The sequence below is a fragment of the Copadichromis virginalis genome, linkage group LG15, assembly GCF_057382275.1.
Source record: "Copadichromis virginalis isolate Kocher_CV1m ecotype Utaka linkage group LG15, C_Virginalis_male_GT1.1, whole genome shotgun sequence".
NCBI lineage: Eukaryota > Metazoa > Chordata > Actinopteri > Cichliformes > Cichlidae > Copadichromis > Copadichromis virginalis.
This window is the reverse complement of record NC_140632.1, coordinates 8,652,249-8,674,008: the sequence shown is the minus strand read 5'-3', so window position 1 is coordinate 8,674,008 and position 21,760 is coordinate 8,652,249. Positions and strand designations below refer to the sequence as shown.

The following is a 21,760-nucleotide window of genomic DNA, read 5'->3' as shown; positions in this document are numbered from 1 at the left end:
GACACAGCTAGTTGGTATACAGTCATGGTAAAAAAAAAAAAAAAAGGAAAAAAAAGAGTACACCCTCTTTTAGATCTAAGGTTATATATTTAAATACATCATGTGAACTACAAAACATTGGACAGCAAATAAAATATAAAGTGTAAGAGTTTGTTGTGCTTTTACTGGAGAGTTGCTCCACATGGTTTACAAAGCGTCCTGTTTTCCTTGACATCGAATGCAAAATGTGTCTCTATGTCTGCTCTTCTTTTCCTCCAACCAAAGCAATGACATTTTCTTGCGTTTTAATGCGAAAAAGGGAGCATGGGAGCTAGTTGTAACACCCCAAAAAGAGGCAAATCAAATCCAACCTCACTTTAAAGTGAGATTACTTCTGATTGAATCATTTGTTATCATTAGTTATCATTGGCTCCCTTCTTACCATACTTGCATCTCTTTTATTCACTGACAAAAGTGTCAATACATTTCCTCATGCATTCATTTTTATTTAGTTATCATCTTCTTTTCATCAGAAGAAAATGTTAGCTATGACATGGTGTACTCTGGAGCAGACCATCTCTTGTTGTGTGCTGTATGAAGGAAGACACTGACACTGTCTGGACTGTCTGGCAGATTTTTCCTTGTTATTATCTTCTTCTCCACTTGAATCATCATTTTAAATTTGACATCTTACAATAACTACGTCTCACAGTCTTTCAATATTGATCTAAAGCTGCGGGTTGTATAATTTCAAATTTAATATGTCGCAGCACAGATTCTGGATTCTGTATGTGTGTAGACACAAAGGCCCAAATGCATGATCTAAGAAATGTGTTTTCTTAAACTATACTCCTACACATAGACACCTACAGGCACGTACGTGAACACAACAGTCACTGAGTTGGTGAGTCAAAGCAAATGCATCAACCCTGGGTGGCTATCAATAAATAACAAACATGCACTAAAGTGTGTTAAATTTGTAGCTCCAGCCTCTTTTATGATACAGAGTATGGGTAAAAAACTAAACTGCTTAAGTTAAATTGCTGATCATTCGGCATATCATTTTTGTGTAATCTGGGGGGTTTTCTTTTAAAATGATGACCAGACTAACTGGAGCGGCTCCTCTGACTCAAATTACCCGAGGGTCGGGTCAGTTGAGCAGCCTCATGTCAGATGGAGGCTTTTTATGAAAAAGTAAAACCACATTTTTCCATTTTGAAGAGTCTACTGTAATTTTAGAAGGACGCAATGTTGGCACACAGGCCCCAGTAATTTGGTTCGGTTAATTACAGCAGCTACATTACCCTGATAGTACAAGCGTGTAGGTGATATACTGTGTTCAGATGCAGATGCATGAAGATGTAGTTGGTCCCATGCCAAATGAGTCATTTTAGACTTGAAAAACAAGTTAGTAAAACCAGCCAGGGATTCTCAAAGCAGCATCCTTGTTGGCCATGTGGACAGATCCAAAGAAATGTTGATTAATGAGGTAACATTTTAGTATGTCCTGTAAGACATTTTAGGAAACAACTAGTGGGGAATTTGGAAAGTGCATCTTCCAGCAAGACCAAAACCATATTATGCAATAAAAAACCAAAACACAACAAAACAACACAACTCTTTCCATGAAGTGTCAGTCCTAACAGCACTAATCGCTTACCTATAGTTCAGCTTTTGAAAAGTAGGGTGAAAAAAACAAAGGTGGAAAGAAAGCAAATAATAGGTAGGTGGAGTGAGAGCTTTCTTCCCTTTTTCCCCTGGGCTAAGTAAGAACAGATTGTTCAGCCTAAGGCTGCACATGCTCAGGGGTTTTGTGAATGAAATGGACGCCTTGGCATGATGCCTGTACATTACACAGGCAGGTTTTCATCCTGCCTGCCTTCTTGTCATCCCTCTTCCACAGTCTTCTCTTCCTCCTATTCATCAGCAGATTTCCCAGACTGCAACATGTTGGAATCCAGTTACCACCACTTAGCAACTCCCAAGAGTCATCAGCTCTACCCAATGTTCCCCCACACTCTCTCTCGGTTCTTCATCATATTTCTGTTCATAACTAAGTTTAAAATATTGTTAAAATATATACTGTTTCAATATCTATACCGCTTATGTGTACAGTGAGTGAAAACACCCTGGAATTAAATGTTTATTGTGCAGTTATAAAAGGAAAACAAAAGCAACTACGGCTGTAATATTATAAGGAGCCTATAAAATGGCATAAAATTCAATAAATATTGAGCTTTTATGTATCATCTAAGAAATCATCATCCTGACGTTTTGTCACGTCCTGCAGCGTTCCTGAGGAAGGCGAAAGGTGACCTTCCGCATTGTTATGGTACGTGGCGGGTTATGGAAAAGTAATTGCCCTCTTCCTGATTCCTTTGTTTTTTTGCATATTTGCTACATGAGGGTTTGCTGACTTGTTTCAGATGAGCAAGCAAATTTTAATAATAAACTAAGGTAACATGAAAAAAATAATTTCTTCCCCCTCACCCTTTTTAAATCATGAATTACCTGTGATTAACCAAATTTTAATTTCACTAGCTACACCCAGGCCTGATTACTGTCAGACATGTTGAGTCAAGTGTCTAGTGTTGAATCACTAGAACCTGTATGACAAAGTGAAGTAGGCTGAAAGATCTCAAAAAGCAACACATCATGTCACGATTGAAAGAAACAACTGAGAAACAAATTAATTGACATCTATCATTGTGGAAAGGCTTTGGGACTTCAACAGAGCATAAATGGAGAAAACTTAAAACAGTGGAGAACTAGTAGCAGGACCTACCAAATTACTCCAAGAGTGCATCAAAGACTCATCTAGTAAGAGCCACAAAGCATCTTGATGATTCCCAAAACATTCTGTCCACTGGCAAGATAAAAACTGTCCTGTTACAGCAACACTGAAACATGGTGGTGGTAGCCAAGTGGTCTATGGCTGCTGCTTTGCTGCTTCAGGACCTGGATGACCATAGTAAGTGATGGAACCATGAACTCTGCTCTTTAACAGAAAATCCTGAAGGAGAAAGTCCAGCCATCAATTTGTGCCCCGAAACTCAAGTGCACTTCAGTTATGTAGCAAGACAATGATCCAAAACAAATCCAGACTATAAAGCACCAACAACCGGTATGACGAACGCGGCCGTGACTCTGGCAGACGAGCTGAACACTTTCTATGCTCACTTCGAGGCTGAAGCTAAGGACTCCAACAATGCTAGTGCCAGCGGCGCTAACGGCTGCAGACAGGAAGATACTGCCAGCACCGGAAACGTGCTCGTCATCTCCGAGCATGAAGTAAGGAGAGCCTTCAAGAGAGTGAACACCAGGAAAGCAGCAGGACCAGACGGCATCCCAGGTCGTATCCTAAGAGACTGCGCATACCAGCTAGCTCCTGTGTTCACTAAGATATTCAACATCTCTTTATCTCAGTCGGTGATCCCCACATGCTTCAAAGAGTCCATCATTGTTCCTGTCCCGAAGAAACCCCACCCTGCTTCTCTCAATGACTATTGCCCTGTAGCCCTCACCTCAGTAGTGATGAAGTGCTTTGAACGCCTGGTCAGAGACTTCATCATTTCTTCACTACCAGACACACTGGACCCACTACAGTTTGCTTACCGTCCAAATCGTTCCACAGACGATGCCATCTCTCATCTCCTCCACACATCACTCACTTACTTGGACACTAGAAGGGGGAATTATGTTAAAATGCTCTTCATAGACTACAGCTCTGCATTTAACACCATAATTCCCTCCACACTCACCACCAAGCTGGAGCATCTGGGACTCAGCTCATCTATGTGTCAGTGGATCTCCAACTTCCTAACTGGGAGACCACAGGCAGTAAGGATGGGCGGACATGTCTCAGCCTCCACCACTCTCAGCACTGGAGCCCCCCAGGGGTGTGTTCTGAGCCCCCTGCTGTACTCTTTGTACACATATGACTGTGTGGCCACTACCAGCTCCACCACCATCATCAAGTTTGCTGACGACACCGTCGTGGTGGGCCTGATCTCTGATAACAACGAGACGGCCTACCTGAAGGAGATTAGGAATCTGGAGAATTGGTGCCAGCGGAACAACCTCCTTCTAAACGTCAGTAAGACAAAGGAGCTGATAGTGGACTTCAGCACTAAGCAGGAGAGGAACTACCAGACCCCCGTCATCAACGAGTGCCCAGTGGAGAGAGTGGACACCTTCAAATACCTCGGAGTTCACATCACGCAGGACCTGTCATGGTCCTGTCACATCAACACCATGGTGAAAAAGGCCCGTCAGCGTCTCTACCACTTCAGACGCTTGAGAGACTTCCAACTGCCCTCCAAGGTGCTCAGGAACTTTTACTCCTGCACCATAGAGAGCATCCTGACGGGAAACATCTTAACCTGGTTCGGGAACAGCACCATGCAGGACAGACGAGCTCTACAGAGGGTTGTGCGGTCAGCTGAGCGCACCATCCGCTCCGAGCTCCCTGACCTGCACTCAATCTACAGCAGGCGGTGCTGGACCAAGGCCAGGAAGATCGTGAAGGACCTCAGCCATCCCAACAACAGACTGTTCTCTCTGTTGAGGTCAGGAAAGCGATTCCGCTCCCTGAAGACCAACACAGAGAGACTGAGGAGGAGCATCTTCCCGCAGGCGATACGGTCTCTCAATCACACCACCACACAATACTGACCCACACATATAGTTCCGACACACACACTGGACATTCTGGACATTGTTTTCACTTCATCACTTAAATCACTTTAAGCATATTTGCACTGCACAAGACATAATGTGGATTGCACAACACTGGACATTATATTCTTCATTTCCAGTTAATACTTGTACAGCTGCTGTTATTGTGTATATATTTATTTATATTTCTTCATACATTCTTATATAGTTCTATATTGTGTATTTTGTTGTACAGTTATTTTATTTTCAACTTTAATTTATATATTTTATCTTAAATTTGAATTTGAATTTGAATTTGAAACAACACTTTCAAGTCTTCAAGTCCACCTGTGTGTGGCTCAAAGGGAACAAAATGAAGGTTTGAGTGGCCTAGTCAAAGTCTGGACTTAAATCTGATTGAGATACTTAAACAGGCCGTTCATACTCAAAATCCCTCCAGTAAGGCCGAATTAAAACAATTCTGCATAGGAGAGTGGGCCAAAAATCCCCCACAGACTCATTGCCAGTTATCGCAAACACTTGATTGCAGTTCTTGTTGCCAAGGGTGGCACAACCAGTTATTAGGTTTAGGGGGCAATCACTTTTTCCCACAGGGCCATGTAGGTTTGGATAGCTGTTGTTTCCTTAAGAAATGACATCATTGTTTTTAAATGCCATTTTTTATTTACTCAGGTTGTATTTGTTAAATATTAAATTTTGTTTGATGATCTGAAACATGTAAATGTGACAAATATGCAAAAAAGATAAGAAATCAGGAAAGGAGCAAATCCTTTTTTACAGCTGTGCATTAGTTGTTTTATACTGTGAAGTGTTTTATGCAAGAATAAATCTGATAGATAGTCTTTTACTTAAACCATATGTCCAATTTTAATGAATCAGAAAAAAACTGACAATAATGTAATTTTTTTAAGCTAAAAAGTAGCTCCATCTTAGATGTACCAATCACATTCTGGCAATTAATTACTGCTTCTTCTTGTTATTCGTTTTCTTGGACATACACACACACACACACACACACACACAACCTCATCCAAACAACCGCAGACCCTCTCCTCTTTCATCCAAGCTCTATCTGTCCACTCACTGAACTTAAAGTGCTCTGCAGCGGTAATGGCCAACCTGTGTTTCACATGACATGGAACAAGCTTTAATGGAGGGAAACATGGTTCCATTGAGGTTTATCAGTTTTTTTCAGGTAAGAGAAGCAATCTGTATGATTGGAGTGTGGACATAAAAACTTCCCTGATAAGTGTTGTGGCACACACTGTGATGTAACATAATAGCTGAACAATATGTCCCGCTTCCTTTTGAGCTTCTCAAGAGAGATGTGGGGGAGCAGGATACATGTGCAATATAAGCCCAGATTCAGTTTTTAGCAGCTGACCTGTGAGACATGTAAACAACCAAACATTATTTACCCTTAGATCCAGACCACTGGTCCTGTAACCAAGGTCAGCTATTTGATAGAGGAAAAGGAAATAATCCGATGCACAGCCAGCTGTGGGCAGCAAACATGACATGATTAGAGCTACTAATTACACCGGATGTATTAATCATACATGTGTACTGGAAATAGATTTCATATCTAGGCAGTGTCATTTGTGATGTTAGAGAGAGTATATGTGTGGGTGGCGTTGACAAAACCAAGCAAACGTAGATTTTTTACATGCACTATATATACTACACACACACACACACACACACACACACACACACACACACACACACACATATATATATATATATACAGTATGTATGTACACAGGTTATGTTCATTTATATATAGTAGCACATTTAAGCACAGCAAACATTAACCATAGGGCTGCACAACAATCAATAAAACAATTGTAAAGATGAAATTACAAAACAATAAGAGAACATAATTAAAAGCATGATTATAAATAATCAAAAACAGCAGCCTGCACTGCTCAAAGGGTGACACAGTTGAAAATTTTAATGAAAATGAAGAGGCTACAGAGAAGAGTTATGATTTGAAAACTGTTAGTGAAACAGACTGTCTGATCTGCAGAGGGAGGCTGTTCCAGAGTTTTTGAACTGCTGTACAAACCAGCAGCTGGTGTTAGGAATGACAAACTGCTCCTGCTCAGCTGACCTAAGCATTCAACAAGGAATATAAAACTGAAGGATCTCTGAGAAATACTTTATTATAGTATTTATAGGTGAACAAAATGATTTTAAAATGAATTCTAAACCGCGCAGGTGGCCAGTGTTCATGTTGTCATTTAGCAGTCAGGAGTCTAACAGCAGCAGATTTTGCTAACTGAAATCACGATAACAGTGCCTTTCCCAATCTGGCATACAAAGAATTACAGTGATGAAAGCATGGATCACCTTCTCAGGGTCATTAAAAGAAAGAAACTATTTAACTTTAGCTAAAAGTTTTAATTGAATTATCTAGCTTTGACAACAAATTTCATCTCCAAATCTAATTTCATAGCAGAATGAAAAAATATAACAAACGTTTTTCCCGGATGTTACACTATGAACCCAGAGAACCGAGATATGAACTAATACTTCGGAAATAAGCTTCCTGACAGTGCGCAGTTTGATTCCTATTACGGGAATGTATACTGAAAAGAGGATAGGGCCCAAAATAGACCCCTGTGGTATGCCACAGGTCATAGTCTGACAAAAGCATGGCTTTGAATGAATGCTGATAAACAGAATAATTATAACAGCAAAAAAAAAAAAAAAATTAATCCCAGTTTAAGCGAAGTATTGACAAATAGCAGAGCTTACAGTTATGTTTATATATTTGGACACTGACACAAGTTTTGGGTTTGTTTCACCTGTTTACTGAAACATATTGCAATTACTGGAAATAACTGACATAATGTGTAGACTCTCAACTTTCATTTAAGGGTATTCACATTCAAATTGGATGAAAGATTTAGGAGTTTCAGCTCCTTAACCTGTGCCACCCTCTTCTTAAAGGGACCAAAATTAATTGGACAATTGACTTCTGCAGGTGAAACAAGCCATCCTTAATCTGTTAAAAACCCATCTAAGAAATTGCTACATTATTAGGAGTGGCAAAATCTAAATCCTCAGAAACAAAGAAAGCTCTGGTGCACTCAGCTTTGGACAGAAAGGCCCCAATCAAACAGCAACTGAAAGCTGCTGCACTAAAGATCTGGAAGAGCATTAAAAAGGAGGAAACCCAGCATCTGGTGATGTCCACGAGTCTAAGACTTCAGGCTGTCATTGCCTGCAAAGGTTTTTCAATCAAGTATTAGAAATGAATGTTTTCTTTTTTTCAGTTATTAAGTTTGTCCAATTACGTTTGGGCCCCTGAAATGAAGGGATTGTGTTAAAAGTGCTCAGTTCCTCACGTTTTTACACAATGTTTTTGTTCAACCCACTGAATTAAAACTGAAAGTCTGCACGTCAACTGCGTCTCAATTGTTCATTTAAAATTCCTTGTGGTAATGTGCAGAACCAACATTAGAAAAAGGTCTTCTCTGTCCAAATAATTATGGATCCAACTGTAAATACTTCAACAATCTTTCAAGGTTGCGACCAAAAAATCTGCAAAAACTCATTGACCTTCACTTACACAGATGCCATGTTACCGGTGTAATTTGAATAATGATCTTTTTCAAGGTGGTGTTTATAGGTTTATTAAACATCCGTTGTAAAATGAAACCTCGAATAAAAGGTCGAGCAGTGTACAGAATACTCGGCTCCAACTCAAACACACCTTGATAGTCAACCAGCTCACAGCTGTGTTGCATGTTTTATTCTACAAATGTCCAAACATTTTACTTGTCAGAATTTGTTTTTTATATCCCGGTGAAGTTAAACCACTGTTATCAAGCTACTGTACCCAATTAAAAAAAACACACACAGATCATTCTTGTCATATCATCAACGCATCGGCGAAGCTTCACTATTTGTGCACGATTTTCATCACAGTGTGTGTGTCTTATCGCACATCTCAGCCCTTTTTAGCTCTGAGGCAGAGACAAGCAGATACAGCTGCAATCACAGACACTGCTTTTATTGACTGCAAGGGATGTTTGCATCTCCTCAAACGGCCAATCAGTAACTCCAGTGCACTGATGAAAAGAACCTTAGATGGGGATGAGGCCTCGCTCTAGTGTCTGGAGGTGGCTTTGTCCTGTCAGCATCCACTCTCCCCTGCATAGATTCATTGAGGAAAGGATGGGTTCTCAGGATACCACTATCGATTTTGGCCCATCCCCCCCACCACACACACACATCTTTTTCCTCCTATCATCCATCTACATCCCCCAATAGCCCAGAAATGCAAAGGCACCCAGGAGTTCCCAATCTCAGCTGTACATGCGTGTTATGACTGCCTCCCTGTGTGTGTTTGTGTGCAAGCGTTTTTAAGAGCTGGAAAAGCTGACACCATGAATCTAGTCCACTGTCTCAGAGGATTTATATCATATTGTGTTAGAAACATTTTGGGTGATGGGAGGAAGCTGTTTATGAGGGGAGAAAATGCTGCAAAAGGCAGGAGAGATTTTTTTTCCCCACTGCAGCTCTGTGGGAACTGTGATGACTTTTAATTTTTTCCTCATTGTCAGTAGCTATTTGCATCGCAGTCTGCTGTGCCCAACTGCAATAGTACCTACTGGTAACCTGAAAGCGCTCCAGTATGACTAAAACACCTTTTTTGTTTTGATGACAATGTAATATGCTTTCTCTTTCACTTTCTCTCTCTCTGTCTGTCTGTCTTTTTCCCTGCACCTGCAAGGCAGATATTTTGATCTGTCACAACAAGTTATACTCAATGGGCCTGTCACAGAGTAGCAGTTGAGGCTAACACATATGCTTTGTGTCACCAGATCCCCTCAGGTTAGCAATGGGGCTCAGGGCTTTCCCATAGTGGCGCTGTGTGATGGTGTGAAGCCTGGTGTAAAAATCTGATCGCGTGTGAACGTGTGTTACTGTGTCTGTGTGTGTACGTTTGGGCTTTTTATTGCTTGAAAGTAAGGATGGTAGCTGTGCAAGTATTTAGGTGGCTTTTTAAGGGTTTAATTACATGTTTCAGGGAAGGATATGCGGATCTGTGCCGAAGTTGAAGTTGAATTTGTCTGAATATGAACGCGTTTTTTTGTGCATTTGTCTGCGAAACAGACAATGTCTACATTTTGTTGCGTTATGATAAACATTATACCTGTATGGCTGTGTGTCCCTGTGTGCCTCAGCAGTGTGAGAGCAGTTTCATTTGTGATGAATGAGGTGACATAGTGCATGTCAATAATGAGTTGCTCTTTCCTCACACATTTACACCTTTCTCCTTGAGAAAGCATTCCTATCTCTCAAATTAACACGTTATATGACTAATATTGCTTTTCATCCCGCGCGACTTTGAAAAAAAGGCAGGTTTGAGACTGCTGTGAGCGGGAGCTTTCTGCATTTTCTCTGGGTTATTTCCACATAAATGGAAGATTAATATATAAATGGATGACTTGATTATAGTTAAGCATTCATATGAGCTGGTATGTGTGTGCCTGTGTGCGTGTGTGTGTGTTTGTGAGTGGGAGCATGTGCGCGGTTCTATGGAGCTGCCTGCTGTATTTGCATGTCTGGAGTGAACATCTATCATCATCATCAAGGCGCTGCAAAACAGTGAGGCAGGCAGCCGCCCGCCGCCGCTCTCGGGAGAGAGACTCGAGACACTTTAAACCTTTACTGCTGCGATATCAAACGTTTCCTAAATTCCTTCGCCTGGGGGAAAACACACTCTACGCACACACATGCACAGATGCTGTTTTACATCATTTTTTTCCCTTCTCCTGTTGTTGTATTTTCCACAATCACTCGATTTATCACAAACAAGCCGTATCACAGAAAGAAGAAAACAGCCCTCACCTAAAAACCCCCCAAACCTTATTTAGCACTAAATAATACATTTTGCCATTTAAACATGATACAGAATCACCCAAGTCGCTCCATTAGAAGCCCCTCTTCCTTCATCCACAGCATATTTTTTGAAATGCTGATGGCCAGAGTGGATCAATCCATTTTTGGGAGCCAAAGGGAATTACAGAGCGGTACTACAGAAGAGAGAGGGGAGGGGGGACAGTGAAATGGTACAGCCTGATAGATAGAGGAGCGAGAGACAGCGTGTGTGAGCGGAATAGTAAAAAGAGCCCCCGAGATGAGGGGGGGGGGGGGGGGGGGGTGCATGGTGGGAGGGAGTGCAAAGGAGGGAGGAGTATGACGGGGTGGAGGCACAGAGCCAGAAAATTGCATTGCGTGCTCAGTGATTAGTTTACCTCCTGGGTCTCATTCTCTCTCACTCCTCTCCTCTCACTGTCCTCTCACTCCCCAGGTTCTTTTCTACCTCATGTAGCTTTTCCTTGTGTCTTTGTCTTGCCACTTTGGCTGCTGCTCGCCTTCTTGCACTTCCTCTGTCACTACATCACACTGTCACTTCTCTCTATCCTCTCCCTTCCTCTTGGCCGCTCTCTTTCCATTCGCTCGGTGTTATCTCCACGGCCTCAGCCCCCGTGTCCACCCCTCTTTTCCTCTTTGCATGCTGACTTGACTCTCGCCTTCATTCTTGCATTATCTTTGGGGCTCGAAAAATGCAAAATGCCACCTAAACTGCAAGCAAGCCCAGAATAATAATAAAAAAAAAAATTTAATAATTTTTTTTTAAAAACTGCTGTGAAGTCTATTTCTTGAGTATGGGATAGTACTGGTAGATTTACATGGGGAACTCTCAATCAGTCAGTAAGTCAAGGAAGCATTTAAACACCATAAGCCAGCCCTGCTAATTATAGTCTTAAGAGCAATACACGTGAACTTCAAGTGTCAGAGGCACAGGTGCTGAATGAAAGCCAGCCTCCACATGGGCCTTTTTTGGGTCCCTGAAAAGCAAGTGGGACAGGCCTTTCTTCTTAATCCGTACATAATCTCGCTTGTCCTCTAGTTGTAGATCAGCCACAAGAACAGTGCAGGAGGGGCGAGGAGACTGAAATACAGACCGCGGGAAAGGGAGAGTAAAGCGGGATTTCGCTTTAAGCTGTCAGGGTGCTTCCCACTAAAAAGGCAGTTTGAGGTAGGAAAATGATACAGAGTAACAAACTACTGTACTCAAAGAACTCCCTGTCCTACTATTTAAGCTCCTAACATCAAAATTGTCATCAGTTGATGTGGATCTCATATAGCAACACGTGTGAGTGTGTGTGCGCCTTATTTTAAAATTCAACAGGACCTTTGACATGAAGAGCTGTGATATCAGCTGCAATTTGTAATGAGTTTGAGGTCTTTCTGAAATATCCCTGCAGCTCACGCTTTCATCTTTAAGAGGTCAAAAACAAATGAAAAAGCAACTATGGATGAGCTAAATGGTTTTGCTAGGGGTAAAAATGCAAAATTTTGTATTTGTTGCTATTTTAAGGCAGTACTGGAAAAAAAATCCCAATGATTCACTAATTAATAGTGAGCATTCATGTCTATTTCTTTATTTATCTTTTAACAGCTTGTGTGGCAGCTTTTGGACCGATTATCACCATGTTTCTGAGGAATTATGGATAAATTATAGAACTTCTAGATTTGGCACTTCACGCTGCTTCAAGGATGCACATTTGTTGTACGCTTTTAGTCTTTTTCTAATCTGCATTGGATAATTTTTAAAGCTGAAATATGTAGTTTTGATTGAATTAACTAATTGATTTAATTAAGCCTTCCTTTCATTTGATCAACCATCTGAATGCTGAAGAGCCCCGGTGCTGTTGATGGATGCTGAAGCAATCAGTAGCTGAATCTGCACATCCTTATCCTTGTCATGCTTTCGTCCATTACTGACCTCAAATTATCACTCTGAATCTCTGGCTGGCATCCATCCTGAAGGCAAGGTGACCAAATCTCTTTCTCTTCTCTTACCTTTCCTCCTCTTATCTCTCCTATTGCTCCTTTTTCGCCTCCTCGTCTGCCAAACATGGTCACCTTATAACCCTTTGTCTTGTTTCTTATTTTACCCCCTTCTCTCTGCTTTCCTTTAATCTAAGTGGCTGCACCATGTCACATGATCACAGCTTATTGGGTTGGGGTACCTGAGGACTGTTGCTAATGGTGACAAATGACTGGCTGCACAGAAAGGAAAAGAGAATGTGTATAGCAGAGGGGAACGCTAATATACATGATTAAAGTCAGCGCAAAGTTGGTTTTGTTCCAAGGGTTTAACGTTGTAAGAAAGATTTTTCTTCACATTTTAGTGTTTGTTTAGAAGATTTGCAGCCAGTTCTTAAAGCTAGAATAAACCAAGCATCCCCTGGTTTCATATTTCAGATGGTGTCTAACTTTTAGCACAGAAAGTAATGTAGACATCTAAGACAGTATGGGAAAGATAGAAGGGGGAGGGCTGGTGAAACATTCATATCTTATCATGTGGCATATGATGAATTTATTCGTACACCCGCGATACTGTCACCATGTAACAACTGTACTTCTGTGTTTCTAATAGAAGTCTGTGCTGGGTTACATCTGAGCAATGCTAACTACCTCTATTTCTGTTGTGGAGGATGCCTAAGAGACAACAGAAAGAAGATTTTTCACCTTGTAAACTATATCTGGTAAATCACTCTACTACTAAAGGATCCAATGTGGTTTTATAGTGGTCACCTACAAACAGCTGTACGGACCAACATTTCAATCCAGTGTCACGTCAAAATGTGTAATAGACATGCCAGTCCACCTTGTCTGTTTCATGCTTTGCCTCTCCAAAGCATGAAATGGACATTCATGCAGACGTTGCATTATCAGAAGGGGGAGCTATTATATTAAGCCAAGAAGTTCTTAATTGGTTGAACATTTACATGTTTTTGCTTTTTATTGTCACCAGGGGGCAGTGTCACAAACAGGTGGTTTGTGGGACATTCTTGTGGTGTTGTTGATCCATCGGCAAAGCCAGGGAGAATGGCGAACTTATGGACCCTGTGCACGAGAAAATGCTAACTTCCTGGTTTGAGACCGGATGTGGGGTTGTACATTTCCGGTAGCTTTACTTTGCGGTCAATCACTACTGCGAAGATATACTCCAAAATCATGTCCAAAACTCGAAAACGGAAAGATCGCGTTAAGTTACAAAGAGGAGAAGGTGGGAACACTCGCCAATGTTGTGTCATAAAAAATCTAATGATCAGTTTTGACGTTTAAAGAGTTTAGATCGATCAGTTGTTTACATCACTCAACACAAGCAGAACTGTATCACTGCATGCAGAAGACACATCGTCCACATTCAGAAGCACATCTCTGTATAGTGACAGTTATTATGATTTAAACAAGCAAATGTTCAGCATTCAAACTACAGGTGAAGAATAGTCAAACCAGATGTTTCCCCGTTATGTCGATATCAGCTAGTCAAGTACACACCTACACAGCATGTTAACAAACCGTGAAAAAAAGCCACACAAAAAATGAACGATTGCTGGTTTCTGTACATTAGTATTTATGAAGCGTATGTTGTGACTTACCTTCAAAATTACAGCGGTCCCTCGCTATAACGCGGTTCACCTTTCACCTCGCTGTTTCGTGGATTTTTTAGTGCAAGTTTGCATGCTTTTTTTTTTTTTACATCACATTGTGTCCTGCGTCCTGATTGCTGCAGACGATCTCTTCCGTGACGTCTCTCCTGTACACTATACAGTACAGAATTGCTGCATCGATCGCTAGCAGTGTGACTCTGAAATGCAGTGCTGTATGTCCACGATGTCCACGAAACGTTTTGCACCGTCAAAAAATAAAATTGGCTACTTGATTTCACCTATCGCTGGTTATTTTTAGAACATAACACCCGCAATAAACGAGGGACCGCTGTTTACAGATACTGAGAAATATAACATTTGAATCCCTTTTCTCTTTTGCTCTGAGGCACGGGGGAAAATATCGACAAGTCGATGAACATCATTTACAGATATATTGGGTAAATGCCCGAGACATCTATAGAAATGTGAATTGCCGCTTGATTCATTCATTTGCTTAACTTGTTTTGGACCGTAAACAGGGCGCGAATAGGACACCGGAAAAAAAGCTCCCCACATGAGTTTCCGCACCGGAAGTAGCATATGCTAACGTGCACATAGTCTATAATGTGGAAAGAGCTGAAATGAGACTGAGTAGGTTTATCTTCCATTGTTAGAAACAAATAAAAACATTCAGTGCAGCAACCATCTGTACCTTTAGGCTATATGTTTTTATCTTCGATGTTTTTCCATGCGTCTCCCATTTGTGATGTTCGGTTGACCTCTGCATAGCAAAATCCACGTCAACCTTAGCATTAGCTGCATGCCCCCTCCAAACCTACGCAAAATGGCACAAAGGTACCACCAAAAAATAGCAAAGCTCTGATGGTTAAACGTAACAATTAGTGTTTATGATGTGCAGAATTGCTTGCTCATTAGGTTGATTAAAACATATAAATTATAAAGTTAACGGACTAAACTTGAGCTGCAGTAGATAATATGCTTATCTGACCAATTTTTTATTTATTTATTTTATGTATATCTCTGGTACATCACCTTAGGCTTCCTCAGTTGTCAGATGGCATCATGACAAAATAGAACTTACGTCTTACTAAGAGGACCAGAAGATGCAGATTTTTTTTATTTTGGACTCACAACTGGAAAACAAGTAAAGAACCACAATATAATACATTTTCATTAATAGTTTTGAGGGTGCTAAGTTTCAGTTTGGGTTTTTATAGCAATACCAATTTATTACAGAACAAGGGCAGGTTAATGAGCTGGAGTCATTAGCTACATGAATGCTAACAAGCTAACTAGAAACTGGAAACTTACATCCTATGTCTTTAATGTAGTCCTAGAATCTAGGACTAAAACCTAAGCAAAAATACTGACTTTCTCATTTAAAAGACTGTCATTAACACAAATGAAAATCTGATTAATTATAATATATAGTAAATATTTAGAAATTATAATGATTAAATAATTTTAATTTATTTTACTTTTTATTCTCTCAGCTGCTCACTCATTAGTGTTTAACAGTCTAAAAGTAAAGATTAAATATAAAAACTGTATTCAAATATACACTTTTGTGAATATTCATGTTTGTGTTATCATATGTTTGTGTGCAAATATGATATAAGCTCAACAAGTACAGTGTACATGTCCTGTTTAATGTTTATAGAACAATAATATTGTTGTAAAATAGTTTGGAGCTAATAGGAAAAGTATATATATTTATTACTGATGGTTATCAGGGAAAGACAAAGACATAAGTCGCTATTTAAAAACTTCACGCCCAGAGGTCCAAGGGATGATCCAGGAATGGATGGTATGGTATCCATGGATGAATGGTAATGGTATTTTCTTGAGCACTTATTGGTCAGTAGGTGGTGATTTAGTGCTGACCTCTAATCTGGAACTAGGTTTGTAGCATTAGTTACCATGGCGATGCATCTCATTAAAAAGTGAGCTACCTGTGCAGTATAGAAAACCCAGAGTTAACCGTGAGGCTACATGCCATAATTGTAAAACACAAACCTTCTGTAATTTACAACAAGTAACTGTATTGTTAAATATTTTGTTGGCTAATTAATCCAGATACAAAGACAAAGAGCTCAAACTGATTATATTACTGCTGGAACTGGACTTTATGTAGCCGTCACGTAAAGTTTGTTGAGAATTTATTGCCAGGTTTCAATACTTGTAATAATGAATGACAGATATGATGGTGGTGGCCAATTGCTGGATGCTGAACATTTGCTCTCACTGGACTGAAAAAACAGTAAGAATGATTTGTTGTGAGCATCCGCTGTTTTTGTCTTCAGTTTCATGACTAAACTCAGACAACTAAAGCCAGTTTTGATCCAACAAAATGAATTCAAAAATCAAAGAAATTCCTCGTAAATCACAAACGGACCACATGAAACATTGTGTGTGTGTGAGACGTGTTACAATTACAGCGATAACATTTAGTCGAAACGTCAGAGCTGGTTAACCATTAGAAACTCTAAGAACTGACAAGCCGGAGCAGAGTTGACAAAGCGTCTCGCATCTCAGCCTGCCGCTCCCCGTCGCTTTCAGCTTGCATCATGTCAACCTGGTCTCCATTCAAAATTCCAGCACCTCTCAGTGTCAGAATCACCCGAAGACACTGGTCACACATCGGTGTGTGTTTGTATGTAAGTGTATCTGACTCGCTTGTGGGACTCATCTCTACTCAACTCTACCAGCTTTTCATCCAGGGCTATTCTTCACCCTAAGGAGGATAAATACATATCTGATATAGGATCAGTGTATGCTGTAAAGTTGAGCCGCACTGAACCACAAAGTGTTTCTGGAAAGTGCAAAAATCCTATAAGTGCTGGAAATGTTAACATTTAAAAAACAACAACATTTTGACCCCTTTTCTTTTTTCCCTACTGGAAGCTAAAATGTTGACTGGAAGAGATGTTTGCTGTAACAGTTTTCACTGGCATGCTACAAATTGGTAACTGATGAATAACACAACACTGACATCACTGTTAAGCTCCTGCCAGAGTTGTGACACTTCCATTGACTGGAAAGGGCAAAAAGAAAAAGAAAACTGACTGATTCAGAAGACAGCCTCCTTAAATGTCCTTGAGCAACGAGCAGACCCGTACTGACCTAACTGGTAGAGTGAAAGCATAATGTTTTCCTTCAGAAGTCAAGCATTACTTCTGATGCTTGACTAGAAGTAATGCTAATGCTATGTAGCCAATCATACATAGACAGCTATCTGTTTGTTGCCCCTGCTGACATCTCCGTGAGATGTTGTGCAAGACAGAAGCATCCATCCCTGTGCTCACATACGGTATGCGACTGTGGTAAAGAAGAGATTGTGTGTGTGTTACATCACTTTGTGCATTCCCAAAACTATTTTTCTGGAGTTAGTGTTGGTATATGTGTTCATAATGAGGCCCACAATTTTTTTTGCACACACATACATATACAAACACACACACGAGAAAATTCTGTGAAAGTCTGAGTGTGCCTTTGAGTCATCAGTTACAATATTCAGTTTTCTGTATGATAGGAAAGGTTGTCCAGTAAAGTTAGAAAGGCCAGAAGGATGTACAAGCTGAAAGAGATAAACTGAACAAAAAAATAAATTGTTATGTTATAGTTCATCGAAAGGAGCCAGCTGAGGTGATTCGGGCATCTGACAAGGATGCCTCCTGGGCGCCTCCTGGGTGAGGTGTTCCGGGCATGTCCCAATGGGAGGAGGCCCCGGGGCAGACCCAGGACACGCTGGAGAGATTATATCTCCCGGCTGGCCTGGGAACACCTTGGTGTTCCCCCGGATAAGCTAGAGGAGGTGGCTGGGGAGAGGCAGATCTGGGCTTCTCTGCTTAGGCTGCTGCCCCCGTGTCCCGGCCCCGGATAAAGCGGAAGAAGATGGATGGATGGATGGATGGATGGATGGATGTTATAGTACTTTTTTATCTAACAGTAAACAACATCACCATCATCCAAAACCAAGTTTTAGTCTAAAGCCCCCTTGTTTTTTGTTTCTTTGTTTGTTTAAGGGCTTTGAATCTATGTGGACCTTTCTTTCTTTGCATGTTCTCTCTCTGCCTGTGTGGGTTCTCTGCAGGTACTTTCAGGTTAATTGGTGATTCTAAGTTGGCTGTAGGTGTGAATGTGAGTGACAGTGGCTGTCTGTCTCTCTGTAGTAGTGGTGTGACAGGCTGGTGACCTGGGTGTACCAGGGTGTACAGTGCCTCTCACCCTATAACAGCTGGGATTACCTCCAGCACCTTCTGCAAGCCTGAAATGGAAAAAGAGAAAAAAAAATCAGTAAATCTTCCTTTCAAAAAACTGCAATGTCTGGCATCTTTTTCTTTTTGTTGTTGTTGTTTTTTTAAAGACCATTTTTATCTAATAATAATTGGTCAGTACAGTGATTAGGCTTTGTTCATTTTCTGTCAGTCGGCTAATTAATAGATTAATTATTAAATAATTGTTGCAAGTGCTATTTGAGAGTTTTACTGAGGTTGTTATAACAGGTCTCAACATACACTGAATTTTCAAGGTTGTGGTAATATTGTGAAAGTATGGACTCGCAATGGGACGTTTTCTACAGTTAAATTCATGAAGGCTGGTGCTGGAAGAAGTAGTACGTGTTATAACCACTTTGCCTAGAACAGAAGAAAACTTAATCCCATCCCAGAAGAAAGTGTATAAGTGTTCTGAAAAGAGATAAAGGCATAAAAAGTAAAGATATTAAGCAAGAGGAATAGAGGTGTAAAACTCTCTGATAAAGGAGGTTTAAGCCTCATTGAGAGTCGATGTGTGGCCCCATGGAGTGACTCAGGGTGTGACTCATTGCAGCTGGCATTGCCTCCACTTTAGACACACACACACACATGCACACACACACGCACACACACACACACACTTTTTTATATACCCACAGACTTTGCGTATGTTACATGTCCCCTGTGCTTAGTGTTCTGCAAGAATCCCACCTGTTTCAGCTGATGCATGAGCTCTGCTTCATGCTGCTTGTGATTGTCTTATGAATCAGCCTATGACAAGATATGAATACAGCCTGAGCTGCTGAGCCTTCCCACGAGCATGACTGAGAAGACAGATGCTGGCAAGGTGCGTGTGTGTTTGTGTGTGATCCTTTTAACCGCACTCTCGAGAGATTAGTGTAAGGGTGGTTGGATGACTCAGTGGTCAATGACTTTGGAGGAGAAGGAGGAAAAACGCAGCCAAGTCTTCCACATGGTGTGGGTTTGTCATTCCACCCATCTCTTACAGCAGCTCATGCTCTGATCTCAAGATGTCATACAAATAATACAGTTCAGTGTCTGGATTTGTCCTTTAGCGCTCCCGTCTTGGTTTGGTTAGTATATTTAAAAGGTAGAAAGACCTCGTGGTTGTGATTGTATACATGGGTGCAACGTGCCATGGTGATGGGAGCTTTTAATGGCTGCCTGCACTCTGACAGCAATAGCAGACAGCTGGTCTTGGAACATGACCCCGGCTTCGCATTGAGCTGTTAGGCCATGCGTACGCTGCCTAACGAGCCATGAGTGATCGCTATGATCTCACCACAAATAATTCATGAGGAGCCCTGTAGAGGAGCTATGGACCTAAAAGGGAAAGGAGGGGAGAGGAAAACGCATCAGGGACTCGAGGAGTACCCCAGCGTAAGTGGAGAGAGGGTCAGGAAGGGAAGGGGACGAGGAGAGAGGGGCAGAGATAGATCCGTCTGACAAATGTGCCTGGAAAAAGAAAGGAAATCCCCCCCTATTACCTACCGTGCTGACAAGTACGTGTGCGCAATCATGTATCCATCTTTGTGTGTATGCGCACGCTTTTTTCTCAGAAGACGTTTGTGTGTTACTACATCTGAAAAGGCACAGTGGGAGTGTTAACAGTATGCATCACAATCGCAGGATGTGTGTGAGATTGTAGGAAGGGAACGTGCTATGTGTTTGTGTGTGTGTGTGTGTGTTGGATACATGATGAAGTGAGCTTGGATTTTTATGACAGCCCTGAAACCCAAAGTGTTTAACTCTACAAGTTTTTTTGCTGAATCCGAGGCAGTATGAGTTTATTCTGAGAAACGAAAACAGCAGACGAGAGTAAATGACAGATGTGGTTTAGTTTTGTGTCCTTAGACGTGCTGAAGCAGTCTAAAAATAAATTAAGGGCTAAAATATTGTCATTTAGTTTCTTTTTAGTTCCTGTCCCATTATTGTAGTTTTTCTTCCATTTCTTTGTTTCCTACACATCCTGTCTGTGGCTTTTTATAGGTCCAATCTTTAATTTTTATTGTCACTTAGTTTAGTTAGATAATCACTTTCTTTTAACATTTTTGCTTCCAATTTTGCTTTGTTTTCTCACCCCTGTGAGTGTCTGCTCTAAGTGATTATTTCTACCTGTACTTTGTCACCTGTCAACTGTTGTCCTTGGGCATTAAAATGTGTCATACTTTTTTTTTTTTTAACCTTTTTATTAAATATTTTCTTTGACATGTTTTGTTTTGTTGACCCAGATTTTCCTCAGTTTTGGTCATTTTTCAAAAACTGAAGCTCAACTAGCATGCGTAATTAAGCTGTTTCTCAGGGACTGGAGTTTTGACCTCCATTTTTAGCCAGGAACTTACCCAAGCTCTCACAGTGCAAGATGTGGGGTACACAGTGGACGGTTGGCAGTCCATTGCAGGGCTAAAACAGAGAGACAGACAAGCACTCAAACATATTGTCCATTTAGAATCGCTAGTTAACATAATATGCATGTCTTTGGACTGTAGGAGGAAGCCAGGTCACCTGGAGAGAACCCACGCAGACAAGTAAACCCAACACAGGGAGGCTCCAGCGGAGTCTTGCTGATAGTGTTAATCACTGCACCACTGTGGTGCCACAATATGTCTCACAGAAAAAAGGAAAACCACAACCTTAATGACTAGTGCCACTAGTATTAAAGTGCCAATGCTAAATTGTGATGGTGACCCTGTTTAGCATCAGCCTGCTAGCATTATTTCACTCATGTTAGCATGCTGGCAGTAGCATTTAGCTAAAACACTGCTGTGGCTAACCACAGCTGCTCATTTCTAGATTTTTTTAAGTGCACAAGCTATGAAGGCCATGAAGATTACTGTTTCTGATGGTGGCACTACAAACTAGTGAGACGTATCTATGGAACACAGGCTAATGGAAACTGGGGGATGGAGACAAAGGGCCTGTGTAGGTCTCTGTGGCATGTCATTAGTGAGGGAGTGGGGTTGACTTGTTCCATCTGACATTTACCAGTCTCACAGAAAATGTCACGGAATGCCAGCCTTTACCTCTGAATATAATGGTGCCTCTTGCAGCCCAGAGCTATTGATGCCAAAAAACTTGCCCATTTTGCCCCTCTGTTGTTCCTCTTATCCACTGTCCTGAGAAAAACCTTCATCCCTGTGCTCCTAATTTCCTTGCCAAGCCAGATCTAGCTCTGCTTTACTCCATTACTCCATGCAATCCCACTGCATGGAAGGGCTTTATATAACAACTTTAAGAACAGAACAGATCTATTACAGTAAGTTCAAAAACTTTATACTGTATGCGTATTTCATGGTTATGTATGTTTTATGCCATTTTTATTCTATTTATCAACCACAT

At 41.0% G+C, this 21,760-nt stretch overlaps 1 protein-coding gene and 1 long non-coding RNA gene across 2 annotated transcripts in view; one reads left to right on the top strand and one right to left on the bottom strand.

Annotated features, from left to right (window-relative positions):
• The window catches only part of xkr6b (XK, Kell blood group complex subunit-related family, member 6b), a 71,671-nt gene that overhangs the window by 43,858 nt on the left and 6,053 nt on the right, over positions 1 to 21,760 (top strand). The window lies entirely within an intron of this gene.
• Positions 15,885 to 20,825, bottom strand: LOC146691747 (uncharacterized). The gene is made up of 3 exons (XR_014915092.1): positions 20,764 to 20,825; positions 18,372 to 18,411; positions 15,885 to 16,096 (listed from the first exon to the last, which is right to left on the bottom strand). It is a non-coding gene; the product is annotated as an uncharacterized LOC146691747 (long non-coding RNA).